This window comes from Rhipicephalus microplus, chromosome 4 (genome assembly GCF_043290135.1).
Source record: "Rhipicephalus microplus isolate Deutch F79 chromosome 4, USDA_Rmic, whole genome shotgun sequence".
NCBI classification, from domain to species: Eukaryota; Metazoa; Arthropoda; class Arachnida; order Ixodida; family Ixodidae; genus Rhipicephalus; species Rhipicephalus microplus.
In genome coordinates this window covers 21,103,804-21,117,339 of record NC_134703.1, presented here as the reverse complement: position 1 = coordinate 21,117,339, position 13,536 = coordinate 21,103,804, and the positions used below count along the sequence as shown (strand labels likewise).

The window sequence follows — 13,536 nt, the reverse complement described above, 5'->3', positions numbered from 1 at the left end:
CGAACATATGCGTAAGAATACAGGTGTCCGGATACGGGAATAGAAAAAAAAAGTACATTATTATGCCTTCGTATTTCGCATTGCTCACTATACGTAAGTTATATTTATTATCTCTTTGCACGGTCTGTTGCTCACTTCAGAAAGCGCATAACTGCTGGTGCACACTTGCCGTATTTTCGTTCGAGACAACTTTTATGACACTGAGCAGCAGGCGCATAAGCCACACTTACATTTGAAGAGCTATCATTGCTGTTTACTTAAATTGTTCGTAACCGCCAATAACACGGAGTCGGGACACATCACTTATTAATGAATATCTTGAAATCAGCCTTGTTTCTACAATAATGAAAATAACTTTGTCTCGCTCGCAGCAAATATTATAATTTTGTGATTGCAATAATCACGGCTGCGACAGATAAATAAAAGACAAGACAAACACTCTTGCAGACCGCAAATGTATTCATTTTTCGATCAATTACTTCAAAAGGCCAAATTAATTGTTTTTTTTTCTGTCATAGTTTTTGGACGAAAGTTGCAATTCAGGATGACCCGCCACCCACGCGTCACAACTCAGATCTCTCTCTCCCTCTCTCTCTCTCTCTCTCTCACTCACACACACACACACACACACACACACACACACACACACACACACACACACACACACACACACACACACACACACACACACACACACACACACGCACACACACACACACACACAAGCGCGCATGTTTGAGGTGAAGACGTACACATGTTCATTCATTTAAGCTTTCTGTATCACGCAAGGCTCGCAATACAAGAAAAAAAAAACGAAATACTGTGCAGAAGAGCCAGCAAACGAAGTCACCAAAATGCAGGCCACCTGGACGAGCGAATATATACGGCGCGGTGCCCTCCCACGGTGCTTGCAGAAGCTGCCGCTATCTCAATTGCATGGCTATCAAAAGGAGGCGCGTTTATGCAATCCGGAACGACTGCAAGCGCTACGACGGCCGTATAGTCCACGTCGGGATACAAAAACCCGACTAGCAATGTCCTGCGCAACATGAAAGCACGAACTGCTTCCGTTTGCACACACAAGAAAAAAAACAAAAGAAGAGAGAGAGAGAGAGAGAGAGAGAGAGAGAGAGAGAACGAAAAAGATAAGAAATTAATGAAAGAAGAAACACGAAAAAAATTCTCTGCTGAGAGTAGCGGTATTTACAATCGAAAAAAAAAATGCGAAATAGTCATTGAACACTTTCACCGTGGGAAGCCTGAGCGCCGAGTTCATGTGTTCATGTGGGCGGGGTTGTTATAGAAACAGTCCGCCGCTGCCGAGCAGTGGCTAGGGTGCTCGGCTGCTGATCCGAAGGTTGCCGGTTCGATCCCGGCCGTGGCAGTCGCATTTCGGTAATGGCGGAATGGCAGAGGCCCGGGTACTGTGCGGTGTCAGTGCACGCAAAAAAAAAAAAAATCGAGATGGTCGAAATTTCCGGACACCTAACGTACCGGCACCTCCCATAATCATATCTTAAAATATGATATTGCATGGTTTTGGGGCGTAAAAACCCAGATATCATTATATCGTTACAAGAGCGACGTGAGCAAGTGTCAACTAAGACTAAGACAAGAAGGTGTACAAGCGAAAGCAAACGCAGAGCGATCGATTATCGACGTCAGTATGAAAACCGGCCTCCCACATCCGCGCAGCGTTTGCTACACACCTGCTTGTCCGTCGCGCCCTTCCTTCGCAGGGCCTAAATGCGCACGTTCTACCCCGCACGTGGGAGGGCGCCGCAAACGGGTCAAGACGCGGGAGAGAGCGTGCGGCGAAGGCGACCGATCGAGACGACGTCGCCGCCACGGCGCATGCAAGCGCGGGCGACGTTCGGAGGAGGACTGAGAAGACCATTTTTCATCGGTCACCTTGTAGCACGCGCAACGCTCGCCTCGGACAGCCGAATCGGTCAGGAGCCCCCCCCCCCCCCCCCCCCCCGGGAAAGTGCAGTCAGCAGGAGGTCCTCCACAACCCCTCCGACGCAGCACTCCCCCATTTTCCCGCGCTTCCCTAACATATATAGAAGGACAAAAAACAAGGGGGGATAGGGGACGCATGTACTTGTGTCCCTATCCGCGCGGACGTGAATGCGGTGCGACGTAAACAAATAGACGCGGCGCTGACAGCGGCGTCAATGCGCATCCGCTGCTTCCTTTATTACGGCATACAGGCCGGCGACAGGCGCCGCCCGCCCTGTTCGCTCCCGTTCCGTTTCATCCTTTTCCCCTCGTAGCTCAGTTTCTTTTCTTTTTGTTTTTTTGCTCCCGGGCTGCCCGAAATGCAAAGACCGGCAACGCAAGTCGGAAAGGGTCGTCAGTGCAAGAGTGTGCCTAAGAACACGCGTTAACCTTATGCGTCTTTTTCTTTTCCCCTTTTTTACCTCTTTTCTTTTTGCGCATCGTGATGAATGAGGACGCTGGAACAATCGTAGCACATTAGGTGTGCCTTAACTCGTTAATCCTTGCTCTAAGCACTCCAGCAGAGCGTATTTCTTTCAGCACGGGGTCGAGTAAGGAGCAATCACTTCCACGAATTGACATTCGAGCGTGTTTCGACGCGTGAAGATGACGGGCTAGTCCGTAAAGTTCGCGTAAGCGCAACGGACTTTTCTTATTTGTGCAAGGGAGTTTAATAACAGCGCCAGGCAGTAGGCAGACAGCCGGCACGGACAGAAATGCTCGAACAGCCAAGCGTCCACAGCTCGTGCACACCGCTCGCACTTCGCACTAAGAGGTGGTCCCACTGGTTATTGCCCTGCGAATTCCCCACTACAATACCCTGGCGACGAAGACGAGCCATCCTGGCGACTCAAGGTGACGAGAGAACAGGAGGGTCGTAGCAGGGCTTGGGGCAACTGACGTGATTGACGGCGCTTGTCCGTGGACAGCTTGACCGCAAATTCACCACTACATTTGCTAAAAGAAAGAGTAAAAAAGAAAGCGAAAAGCCAATAAACGGCGAAAAACTCATTCCTTGACCGACGGGCCTCGCAATTCACAAGTATGACTTAACGGTCCTTAACGACGCATTTTTCACGAGTAATCATTCATGTGCGTATTCAGAATCAGCGACTCGTGGAAGGCATCCAGAAGTTCCTTCGGCATTGCCCAAGTTCGAGATAGATAAATGCAAGCGTCACTTGTGATAGCCATCGCCTATTTACCGGGGTGATCGCCATCGAGAATGAGTGACGGGTGTCACAGAGTACGCCAATCACACAAAACGGTCTGACGAAACGGCATTCGCATTAAAGTTCTGGAGAAAGAGAGAGATAGAAGGCACGTAAAATAAACGGAAAAGCCGCTTTTGCTTTGGGGCAGCCCTCCACTGCAGTGTCAAAAAAAAAAAAGAAAAAGAAGGCAAGACGTAATAGTAGTGGAGCAATCACCGGCTTCTTGGCCAATCCCCCTTAGCCACAAGAGAGGGTCAAGCAAGCAAGCGATACTGCGGATTTAATACAGGATGCACTACATCGGCATTAAGGCCGAACTATTTTCAAGACAAGACCTTTCTAGCAATTTTGGCGCTGCAGACTATCAGAAAGCTGCTAGCCAACGGCAGACAGACAATACGAACAAGAACCTATAAGATGAACTCGGCCACAGAGGTGTTTTAAATACATAACTCCATTATACATAACACACACGCGCACGCTTCTTGAAACGCATGTAAGCACGCACACCAACGGTTGTCGAAGAATCTTTTATTTTCAAGGCAACGCATGGAGCACTTATTTATTATTGGTAAAGTCTCTTGTCGAAAGCCCGGGTCGCACCGACGTACATCTTGTGCGCACTCATTCAAGTGAAGTAAATTCCTTTATATTATAGAAGAGTGAATATAAAAAAAACGCAACAGGAACAGCGAGGCGGTGTAATATAAAAAATTATCTGGTCTTTTACGTCCCCAAACCACGACATGATTATGAGAGAAGCCGTAGTGGAGGGTTCCAGGAATCTTGAACATTTGGTATTATTTAACCTGCACTGATCTCGCCCAGCACACGGACCTCAATCATTCGGCCTTCACCAAAATGCGACCGTCGCGGCCGGTGTCGAACCCGGGACCTTCTGTTCGGCAGCAGAACAGCGTAGCCAGTTATCCACCGTATAGCGGACGCCACGTAATATAACTGTGCGCTTCAAGTCAAGCGAGGTCGACGTCGGGAACAGGATTCGAGGCTCTTCATGTCACGAATTGGTTGTTACAACAACAAAAAAAGAGAAGTTACACAACGCCCCGCCGCGGTGGTCTAGTGGCTAAAGTACTCGGCTGCTGACCCGCAGGGCGCGGGTTCGAATCCCGGCTGCGGCGGCTGCATTTCCGATGGAGGCGGAAATGTTGTAGGCCCGTGTGCTCAGATTTGGGTGCACGTTAAAGAACCCCAGGTGGTCAAAATTTCCGGAGCCCCCCACTACGGCGTCTCTCATAATCATATCGTGGTTTTGGGACGTTAAACCCCACAAATCAATCAATCAAGTTACACAACAAAGTAACCACTAAAGAACAGCGACGCTGCACAAAGGGAGCAGCCATGCAGTACACACGAGCAATGCAGTGCACACGAGCATTGCGAATCAGTGACGTGGCGAGGCCAGAAATACATATACGTGCGCATCGGAACGTAAACCCAAAATGCACACAGCTGCACAAGCCATGACAGATAACGGGGGGCACAGATGTTCCACGTCGAAGTTTCATACCGAATATACAAACCTGCGAAGTGTGTGCAATTCCTCATCGTCGAACGGCAATGAAGCAACGTCTAACGAGCGCTAGCTCACGGCGGCACGGATGTGAACCGTGCAGCATAATATTTCGCAGTCAAAAAAACCCGGGGAACAACAGCTGCATGAGACTGTTGCATCTGGCACCGGCACGAGCTAACATTGTTAGTTTGGAATTTTTTCACGGTGTAGCACACCGAGAAGAGTCCTCTGCCGCTAAGAGGAGACCGTGGATGTTAAAATTATTCTTTTCAACGTACAACGTGTCCCCCAAAACGAGCATACGGGCGAAGCAGTGAATGCTTTAGCGCACGCGCTAGACGTTAGCACTTGGGGAAATATCACACACACAAAAAACGAGATCTACTTAGCGAGAAGCAAGAAAATCCCCTGTTTTGTCATATTTATATACGGTAACAACACTGAAGCCATAAAAAATGTTGAGAGAAATACAAGATAGTTTTTAAAGAATTCAGGGGTCTTCCCGGAAAACAGCGGGGGGATGAGGGGGGGGGGGGGGGCGGAGCAAAGATTGGCGTCGGCGTGCCCGAAGTAGTAAGTTTCTTTTTTTCATTTCTTTTCGTTTTTACTTTCTGCTTTAGTTTCTTTCTTTCTATCACATTGCAGAATGCTGCACCCTAAATTTTATCTTTTTGTCGGGAATTCGGCCTTCATACATCTGCTTACCAGTGCAGCACTGAAGTTTCTACGGGCAACAACGGTCGGCATGCGTTCATATCCAGGCAGCAATGGATTGTGGCAACCTGAAATGACAAGTCGCCTCGATAAAAGACCAGATTTCCATATCAGAAATAGCTGTTCGCGCCGACAAGCCCGCTATGGAGAGAGATCAACTGTTGGAAAACGGCGCGTATACCACCAATACGCACGTCACCGGCGCACCTTCGAGGCCCACGCTTCTTTTGTATAAACACGCCGGCGCCGGGTTTTAAGTGTGAATACACTTTATAAGCGACCCCAAACCATCCACCGCCGTCGGCGGCGTCCGCAGTCTTCTCTCTATCTTTAACCGAAAGAGGACTTGGCGGGCCGCAGCGCGACGCTCTACCGAATAAGCCACGGACGCGACGCTGATATCGGTGTCAGTAACGCGCCTTATATCCTCTCCCCCTTCGCTCGCTCCTCCGCTCTCCTCGCTCGCTGCAGCTGCGCGCGCACCCCTCTCTCTCGCGCGCCCGCCTTCTCTCTCAGTCTCCCGTCGAGAGCGGGTCGTGAGGGGGAGTAAAGTTAAAATCCGTTGGTATTCGCCAGTGAGTTAACGTAAACTCCCCCGTGTGATCAAATTGCGATTCCCAGGAACCATTACACTATAAAGGCCCCATAGTGTGATTAATAAATATAATAGTGCGAATTAATAAATACCCCTCATAGCATCACCCCGTGTATTCGCACTTAACCATGTTCACCCTCGGGGAAATGCTTGGGAGTTTTTTCGATTTTACGACGCCACCACCACCGAAATGAGCAACTCATGACCAGCTTTGCTAGAAAAAAAAATATTAATGAGCAATATTATGAGAGTCATCCCGATTTTCACAAGCAAAGCTCTATCCACACGACAGACCAAATCGCGACGCGAACCTGTACGGATTGCGAACTACCATCACCATACGCCAGACCTTCCCGAGTTGCCGCTTTGGTCTACGGATCCGCGAAACGACGAAGGCCCAAATCAGTCGGGAACTTCAGAGAGCAATGCCGAAATCCTCGGTTGTATATATACTCATTCGCTCCTGCAGTGTGAATGCTGGCTGTGGGAGAGATCCCAATCACGTCACATGTCATGTGGCTCATTTGTCCGCGATCATGTCCAAAAGCTGGGGGGGGGGGGGGGTGCAGGAAGCGCCCCCGTCAATTTACCTAAGAGGGGGGGAGGGCTGCAATGAACATTCGCCCTCCCTGATGGGGAACACTGCGCGCGTCTATGATTACGTCCGTCGGGTGAATGCAGCTTAAATGGTTATATAGGCCTAATCAATCGCCTGATCTCCATTGAATCAAACGCCTCCTCGTAATCTATGAAGGCTATGTATCGGGGTTGTTTGTATCCCACGCATTTATTTATCACCCGACACTGTTTACAATTGTTTACCAAGCCACGGTGGTCTAGTGGCTAAGGCACTCGACTGCAGACCCTGAGGTCACGGGATCGAATCCCGGCCGCGACGGCTGCATTATCGATGGAGGCGAAAATGCTTGAGCCCCGTGTGCTTAGATTTAGGTACACGTTGAAGAACAGCAGATGGTCAAAATTTCCGGAGCCCTCCACATGGCGTCTCTCATAATCATATGGTGATTTTGGGACATTGAACCCTAACAAACATTTTATGTTTGCAACGGTTTTGTGGATAAGACATTTCGAACCCATATCATCAGCAGGCTAAACTGGAGAAGAAAAACATTAAAATTAAAAACACGCAAATATTCGGGTGGTGGCGCAAAAAAAAATTACAAGCGAGGTAACCAATTATGAACGTATGCGGCCATGACGCGCACTATAATTAACGCGAAAGTTCGACACGAAATAAATTCAAATTTTGCGCTGCTCTCAATAAATCGATAACCTGTATAAGTCTCTCGACTTATCCTCATACGAGTGTCTTAAACGACGCACAGTCGAATTCAGAAGTTGACTGATTGCGGCGGTGCGAATTGCAAAATGGTTGAAGTGACCATGTGTTGTCGCATGCATACAACAACGTTCGAGATTGACCAAGTGCAATCCGTGATCTGCTACTAAAGCTTTTTATTGCGATACTGGTTAAGGATAGAATGACTGCGCGATTAGTAGTCGCGTGAAGTGCATACAAGTTTTGGGACCGTTCACTACCACAAGAACAAGGTTTATTTGTTCTTTGCAGCCTAAGAAAGTTGGGCGCAATCGAGTAGTATACTGCCTCAAGTGTTCACTGTTCAGCCCCTTCAGTGTATTGACGCGATTCTACGCTGTCAAGCTGCGATAGAGTAAGTTTATGCTTTTTGCTGGTGTCCTGACATGCGCACTTTTTTCTCGCGACATTACATTGCTCCAGTGTACGAAGGAATACGTCGACAAAGCCATGGACACCGAGTGCGAAGATAGTGAACCCCGCACCCGTAATCCGGAAGAGCAGATCCGTTGTTGCGAGTGCATATCCTTCTACCATTCATAAAGATATCAGCGAGTCGGCGAGCATTGAACAAGTGGCGCCATCTCGCCTCCGCAAATACAACTCGTTACAGCTGCGATAAACCTCCCATTCTTCCATTCTTTTTTTATTTTTTTTATTTGTGGTTTCATCACTGTAGGTGTTGCCGTTTTTTTTTACACTATTGTTCACTAATGATCGCACTATATTTTATATAAACGAGATTCTACGTGTTGTGCCGGGGTCATGAGCTTGAGATACTTCTTTTTTTTCTAGCTGTTATCTTTGTTTCAAGTAATTTTGACGCAGTTGAATAAATTCATGAAACTGAATTTACCTGCTACGAAAACAAAAAAGTGGCTTTTCCGCAGTTAATTTTTTATTGTTTCTTTCGCATGTCACATAGGTCGCGTGTTCCACTTGGACTAGAGCAGGCGAACGCAATCGGGCAATTTCTGCGTGGGCGGTGTCAGTACCATCGGCGTTAAAAGGCGCGGATATGCAGACTTCATTAGGCAACGCACGTACGCGCCATACATGTAGCGCACGTAAGCGCCGACACGGAACGAAGGTAGCCACGCGTTTAATGCGTATGGATATATGGTAACGCGGCTAATATACCTAATCGACAAAGCGCAGCGCAAGCCCTTCCGAGCAATGACGTATACGCAGACTGCGCAGAGTGCCTGACTGCGCGCAAACGCGAAACGACTATGCAGTATCTCGGCGAGCGGTCTACAGACGTACCCCGCTCGGAGGGGAGACAAGGCAATGCAGCAGATATACAACAACAACAACAACGTGGATCACGTCTGGGATCATTCCCACGAACCTGTTCACGGAAAGCACAACGATCAGGTGGAAAGTAACGCGACACGAGAGAGTGCAGCGGTAAGACCAGGGGCTACAGAACGCGCATAAGCATCAGGCTGCTATTCGCAGGCAAAACGACCCGCTCCTATAATCTGCCTAATCAAAATCAGTCAAAGCGGCCACCGTGTGCTGCGGTGTAGCCAGTTGCATCATGAGATGAGGAATTCATGCGGCTTCTATAGCTCGTTCTGATGCGCATCTCTTAAAAGTTGTATACACACCGTAGCCAGAGCTGCTTCGTCATTAAGTCCCGAATATAGAGTGGGCACTGACGCGGCACCGACTTTTCTCGGCTGTAAGCCACCTTTGTTCGCTTCAGGCGCCGCTCGCTTTCTGGTGTGGCTTGTAGGCGCTTTTCGATAACCGGTGTTACCCGTTTCTGTCATGTCCTACTCGCAGGGTGAGTGAAGGCGTTCGCGAAACTCGAGGCTGCTTACCTCCCGCAAATCACCTGAAAGCTATGATTGTGGGGGCATTTTCAAGGTCATAGATTTTATTAGGACTGCGGTGTCATTAACGCTTCTAATAATCGGCTCAACCATACAACTTCTGGAGCCTCTACACGCTCTCATGCATGGCATATCAGCTGCCGTTAATGAGTTGACTTCTCCATGAGCCAAGAAAGGATGCACGCCATATACGCGGTAAAATGCGGTACCTCCCCTTTCCAGCAGGAAGGCAACGACACAGAAAGCCCCATCGGCATGGCCACATAACGCTTACACGTTCCGTTTTTACGCTCGCGCATACAGTGCAACTCTAGCGACATTCAAAGTAACGCGCAAAAGAAAAAAAAAAGAGAGAGATGTACGCGCGACCACAATTAAACTTGTAAATGCCCCGAAAGACACAGCGACGCGGAAGGCAAACATTCGTGCCGCGCGGTCATTAGCAAAGAATCGGAGCTCGTTTCGAGGGGAGAAAAATTCGAAACAGTGCCTGAGAGGACGGTGGCCGAAGGCTGCAAGATTATTTTTGCAGCACACGCGACCACCACACGCGGCTGACTCGAGATCGTTTATTCAGAAGGACGACTGAGGCCCCTTTCATATCTCGCTTATTGACTTTCTCGAGTCGACAGTCCTCAATAACTCGTTGCAAAAAGGAGTAGCGCGACGAGTGACGCAGGAGTGTTGCATTCAGTCTGACGACATGGTTCGTTCGGTTCACCGGTTATCGTGTGCCTCAACGAATTCTCGTTGCGACAAAGTGCACATTCTGCCAACAACACGAAGGAAAGTGTCCGCTCGAAACTTTCGCTTGCTCAACTGGGGCACGCACCGGGTGGAAAGGGTTTAAGTACACGTCTGTGAAGCGGTACGCGCTGCAGGGCTAGATGTTACCGCAGTTGATCATCGGAAATTTGGACGTCGTTAATGGCGTGGTCATACGCTGACGACAGTCGTTCTGCAGTGTTTCTAGCTTAAGCATACCGCTATTCGAGAAGCGCGAACATATTTCTCTGGCATAATGATTACACGACATTTACTTCGCTGTTACACACGTCTCTCGGTAATATGAACATTCGCGCAAGGACATGGCGGATGCACCATGCGGTAACCACACGTGCAACAAGGCCCTTCCTTATATACACCTTCAACTCGACGTTAACATGCACGCTTCATAGAAAGAAGCCTCGCGATACGGCACGCACATGCACAACCAATTATGAGTTATCAGCTGTTATACAACGAAATGGTGGCCTTAAGTACGATCGACTGACAATTGAACGAGTAGATGCAGATTCATATTATTTTGTCTTATATATGTTGTCGCTTCTTTTCGTGCGTTCATCTGCGAATTTGTCTTGTTTCGTGGCACCGTTGCATAATTATAGAAACAGTGGCAAGGGCGAACTACGTAATTACAATAAGAAATAAGGAAGAAAACACCACGTGGTTACGCGCTGCGTGCCATTCCACCCTATACTCATGTTCCCGGCCTTTCGCGGTATCCTCGACGATGATCCCATTCTTCTGCATCTTGTAGATGAAGTTACGGTTTCCTCCTCCCAGAAGCCGAACACGCGGGTGGGAGGCATAAGAGAAAGAAGGCCACGAAAACAAAGAAGCACCGAGGGACGGCAGAGCGTGCATTATGGTCCAGTCTGTAACAGCGACCGAGTCCCGACCGCGCTCCCACAGAACTTGCCACGCGAGTGATCCGTCTCAATCTGCGATCATGATGGAAGACGGCGAGCCGCCCGTGGCAGCTGAAGACCGCAGCGTGGCGGCCCGCCTCGGTTTATTCGCCACGAATGCGGTCAGCTGATTCCTGAATACACAATATACCCGAGCAAATGCTCTCTCGGAGGCGGTGCTTCGACGTCCCGACGGGAGGCGGTGTCAATCTTCGCCGCGAGCGGCCGATTAAGGGACGCGCGCTGAGCGTATGCGCAAACGTTGTGTACGCCACGTGCTGCTTAGCAGGTAACACACGTATATACACAATTTTAGGTAAGACACGCGGGCGCCGCAACCTTGAGCTGTTCCTAATTTTGCAGATGGGATGAATTATTAAGGTCGTCAAACGTCTAACGCACCAATCCAACCGTTTTCATTCGTATGTACACGCGCCAATAGCTTAGATACAAAACGGCAAGGCTACAGCCAAATATGGCGGCGCTAAGACCCACCAGTGAAATAGCCTATGGCCCGCTTCATGTCATTTTTCCATCAATCTTCATGTCATTCGTATCCCTATTTCAATAGTCTGACATGAAGATAATTTTTGTCTTTTATTTATTTGTTTGACAATACACGATTGCAGGAGACGAAAGGCGACATTATGAGTCACCTGACTAGGCATCTAATAAATGATGAGATAAGGTTGGTTCGTGAAAATATATTCACAAACTAACCTCATCTTTATCATGTTTCACCTTAGTTTTCGTGCTGTCTACGTGCGCCATGAGAGTACAAAATTTGTAGCAAGGTAAAAGATAACTGTAAGACTGCTTCGTGAACACTCGCCTATATACTTTATTTATCAAGCACCCTCAAAACACAAAAACGACAAAGAAAACGCGAGATAAGGAATAGGTAGGCTTGCGGCGGTGCTTTCACTTATATTTGGTTCGTCATAGTTGCGTAGCCCTAGAAAGGGGAAGGAACGACGTAAGGGCATTCTGCTAACTTTCAAACCTTCTTTCCAAGAAACGCATACGCGTTTTGTTTGAACATATCGCCTAATGGAAAAGTAAAAAAGAAAATTATGTTTCTCTTGCGATGGATATTTTATACTGTAGCGAACTCAGCATGTAAGCCCCATCTATAGGAACTGAACTGAAGACACTGGACGATTGATTGATTCATTGATATGTGGGGTTTAACGTCGCAAAACAACCACATTATGAGAGATGCCGAAGTGGAGGGTTCCGGAAATTTCGACCACCTGGGGTTCTTTAACGTGCACCCTCAAGCTTGATCACTTCGGAGGAATGGGAGATGCATTCAGCCATCTACAGGAGAAACGATGTTCTTTACAAGCGCGCAACAAAGACCTGTTCAAAAGTTACTATAATCATATGATAGTACGGGGCACGCAACATAATCAACATAGTCATCCTGCAATAAGTTATTCGATGGAGGGCGACGGCGAACAAGCACGCGCTCACAAAAATAGTGGTGAAAACATCAATAAAACCAAGCACATATTGCTATTACCACAATGTGCGCGTCGGAAAAAGAGCACGACCCTTTTTTCGGCAGCAGTGTGCGATTCGGCCGCGGGATGAAAGGCGATAAATGCAAGCAAGGAGAAAGAAAAATAAATAAAAAAAAGAAAGAAACACTTCAGCGCAGCCCGCGGTCCCATTAAGCCTCCGAACGGCCGATCGTCGTAAGGACGGCGAAAGAGGAGATCGCAAAGCTCTGTATATAGGAGCGAAATAAGACGGGGAGGCAAGGAAAAGATGAAGAAAAAAAAAAAATCTAGGCAAGGCCTAAAGCCGTTCTCCGTAAAGATAGCAACACCTACGTGCGAGACACACCGCGCGAGTTCGAACTCTGTATGTTCTCTATTCGAGACACCGAAAAAAGAAAAGGGGGGGGGGGCGCTAAATACGCGCCTTTCGTAAGAAAGGCGCTGCCTTCCAAGACTCCCCCCTCCTCCCCACACAAAGAAAACAGCGTCGTCGTTCCCGTTAGGCCGTACACGCACCGGAAGCTTTACGGGAAAGGCGACTTTTCGAACGCGCCTTCTCGTTGGCAGAGATTAGAAGGGAAGCCTCTGGCCGCCGAGGCGGGTCTTTTCAGGTTAGTCGCGGGAACTGTCCCTTTGAAGCGAGCCCAAGTCCAGTTCGCGGCGCCTAAACTAAGATACGCGCGGGTCGCCTAAGCCCTACAGTCGCGTTATGTGGAGTTCGCAGCCGTGGTGGCACCGCCACGCTCATCGTTTGATGGCGGGTCGTCATAATGGAAGCGCCCGCCGGAGACAAGGTCCCCTGGAAATATCCCGGGGGGCTTATATACGCGTAAGAGAAGGGCGCTAGCGGCGCCCAGCTATATACGCTATTAACGCGGCACTCCACGGGACACATCGCGAGGATGCAGCGGAGCAAAAGTCCGGCCGGAGGATATGAGGGTAACGGGCAATGGATATCGGGGAATACCGACTCCTCGCTTCAGATTGCGTATACGTGCGTGCGTGTGTGTGTACCTCCGCGCGTGTGGTTTCCGCAGTGAGCGTTTCAGCGAGCATTTATGCACAAAGGGTATCAGGTACTAACGGCTTCTGCGAGCCC

At 48.8% G+C, this 13,536-nt stretch overlaps 1 protein-coding gene across 2 annotated transcripts in view; it reads right to left on the bottom strand.

The window, feature by feature from the left end:
* Positions 1–13,536, bottom strand: part of LOC119171546 (uncharacterized) — a 671,663-nt gene that overhangs the window by 56,459 nt on the left and 601,668 nt on the right. The gene's annotated exons all lie outside the window — the stretch shown is intronic.